The 3,270-nt window shown below is 39.7% G+C and overlaps 1 long non-coding RNA gene across 1 annotated transcript; it reads left to right on the plus strand.

Annotated features, from left to right (window-relative positions):
- Window positions 1-358: 358 nt before the first annotated feature.
- LOC106879121 (uncharacterized) lies at window positions 359-3,195 on the plus strand. Its single transcript, XR_001410597.2, has 3 exons — window positions 359-441; window positions 1,536-1,711; window positions 2,705-3,195. It is a non-coding gene; the product is annotated as an uncharacterized LOC106879121 (long non-coding RNA).
- Window positions 3,196-3,270: the final 75 nt, after the last annotated feature.

Consider the following 3,270-nt stretch of genomic DNA (forward strand, 5'->3'; position numbering starts at 1 on the left):
ATATATGTGTATATGTATATATATATGTATATATATATATATATATATATATAGAATATTAAAGATAAAGTTTTCGGTACCGTATTATCTATATTTGAAAGAATGAGTAGAGATGACTTTTTTGAGGGTATAATTTTTATTTTAATCTTTATTAAAGGTATCGTGCAAAGCCTGATTGGGGGCTCAATGTTCCAAGCCCTTTTACAGGACTTAGGGAAACTGAAAGCCCGCTGCAATAAGTGTGTGAATCTAAGAGGGGAATAATTAACTGATCCTCCTGTATTTTCTTTTGCCCAAAACTGGGAACTTTGCAGCATATATAATTTCCCACAATTTTTGGTTTTGTTTCAATATTTGCAGAGTTCTGATTATGTTGCAGCCTGGGGTTGGTCTCTTGGCTACAGTGTCCTGTTTGTTCTGGTCAGTTCCAGCACCGTTGTGGTGAGTGATCTTCATAAATATATATCTTTTGTATTTAATGTCTTCACTCTGTGTTCTCTGTGTCAACAAAAGTCCTTTTCCCTTGTCAGGATAATTCTAATGTCTACTTGGTTGGTGGGAAATGAAGGACTTCAGTTGTATGATGGGCATGCTTGTTTACAGCTATTGTACAGTGTCAAGATAAGGAGATGCAAACACACACATACATACGTTTATGTGTGTGTGTGTCTCTATGTACACACACAAACACACTCAAATATGTATCTATGTATGTACATGCACATATATATGTATGTGTTTCAGTGTGTGTGTGAATGGATGTGGTCCAGTGTAAAATATGCCGAATATGCTCTTTTTTTCACTTCCATTATAGCTTTGAAAAAAATAACTGTTAAAATCAAACTGCACTCTTCAAAACTTGCACTAAGAATAAGGACAAGGTAAAATTACTACCTGCTTTTATAGCAAGATGATGCAGGTAGTTTATCCTGTCCCCCTCTGACTTTTACTTCATGCAGTTGAAAAAGCCACATTATTTAATGGATGACCCAATATATATATGCATATATATATATATATATACAAAGAATAAAAAGTTTAGAATGGTACAACAATGCACTATAGAATAAAAAATGGACTATATACCTGTTGTAATTTGGTTATCTATAGTCCGATGATATTTCGGAATTATAATTCCTTCTTCAGATCTTCTTAGCTGGAGTCTCTGCTATAAACTATATATATATATATATATATATATATATATGAAATAAATGATGCTGGTGCCATGTACAAAGCACTGGTGCTGATATCACATAAACAGCAGCCATTACTCTCTGTAAAGTGGTTGGTTAAGAAGGGAATCCTGCCATAGAAACCATGCCACAACAGACATAAGGAACATGTTGTGGCTCCTGGTCTTGCTGGTTCCTGCCAAACCATTCAACCTATACCAACATGGAAAACTGACATTAAATGACGATGATGATGGGGTGTGTGTGTCTGTGTATGGAATGTACTTTCTGCTTTCTTGCTGTCGTACCTCTCTCTCATATTGAATTATTTTTCTATTCTCACGCTTCACCCCAAAAAAGTTCCTTTGTCCAAGTGCTGGAGGCTCAGGAATTCCAGAAGTAACAGGCTTTCTTAATGGAACCCATATTCCGAAGATGTTCAGCTTGAAAACAATGATTGTCAAGTTCATCTCCTGTGTTTGTGCTGTTGGCTGTAACATGCCAGTTGGTCCCGAGGGACCCATGATTCATTTAGGGTAAGTTTTTTAGGGGCAGTTTGGGACAGTTGGTCCCCAAAAATTTTAAATTGCTTTTACAATCAACTTCAACAGAATATTTGTTTTATCCACCCTTAACACCCCTTTTTTCTACAATCATTCCTGGTACCCACACATGTCTAAACATAACCCCATGCCCGATCCACTCCTACATCCAGGGGCGGACTGAGAGTATTAAGGGCCCTTGGATATAACTGTTTACTGTTCGGCCCCTTTGAATGTGAGTTTTAGTAGAGTTAATATATAGACTGTGGGCCCCTCAGAGCTCTAGACCCTCGGGCAGTGCCTGATTGATCAACGGCTCAGTCTGCCCCTGCCTACATCTCTGACCATCAGTTACTAAGCTCACCTCTCTTCCAGCTGACCCCATCTCCTGAAACCCCTATGAAGCTTTCACATCTGTCCCCTCTGCCCACTCATCCTTTCCAGCCCTCTCTATCATTTCCCCTGTATTCACCCAACCCCAGTGTACCCTGAAGGTATGTCTCGGCACATATCCACCATCATCTCACTCTCTGTTTCTCTTTCTCTTCTTTGTGTCTATCTCTTCCATGACAACACTCCTCTCTCTCTCTCTCTTTCTTTCCCCCTCTATTATTCTTTTAACCTCTCATGAGCTGGCAAAAAAAACCACCTCCTTCACTACCACCTTCCCTCTCAGTTGGGTGGATGGGGGGGATGAGGGTGTCTTTTTCTTGCAAGTTACTTGGTGCTCCCTACTAGTGCTGGTGCCTCAAGAAAAGCACCCAGCACCCTCTGTAAAGCAGTTGGCATTAGGAAGGGCATCCAGTTGTAGATCCCATGTCAAAACAGATGATAGAGCCTAAAGAGGGGTTAGTTGCTATATGCACGGAGTGGGTTGTATTGGTGTTTGTTGTTACTGAACGGAGCCCACCCGACTCCCTCAGTCAATCACCGTTTCTTATTTTCAACACTGTTAATTTGTTGTTGTCGTTGTTATTTTTATTCTAGGGCTCTGGTAGGGGCCACTCTCAGCCAATACAACATCAGGATTTGTAGCCAGTTTCACAACCCTGAAGATAAGTATGGGTCTCTTTGTAGTTCTTTATCATGAACACACACACACACATTCCTTACTCACACACACTCTCCTTATTCTGACACATACATACACATGCACACACACACGCACACTCCTTATTCACACACACACTCCTTATTCATACACATGCACACATGCGCATACATTCCTTATTTATACGCATACTCACACACACACACACTCACACATACCACTCCTTATTCACACACGCCCACCCACACCCCTTATTCATGCACACACACACATGCACACTCCTTATTCACACACATGTGCACACACACCCACAGACACACACACACACATTCTGTAAATAATTCTGTAAATAATAATAATATTATTATATTAAATAATAATAATAATAATGACAGCAAGAGCACAAACCTTCGCCAAGGCAACACCAACATCCTCTCAACGATTAGCCAGAGATGATAGCGGCGTATGCACACTTGTCTCTTATATATATATATATATATAT

The sequence above is a fragment of the Octopus bimaculoides genome, chromosome 27 (assembly GCF_001194135.2).
Source record: "Octopus bimaculoides isolate UCB-OBI-ISO-001 chromosome 27, ASM119413v2, whole genome shotgun sequence".
NCBI classification, from domain to species: domain Eukaryota; kingdom Metazoa; phylum Mollusca; class Cephalopoda; order Octopoda; family Octopodidae; genus Octopus; species Octopus bimaculoides.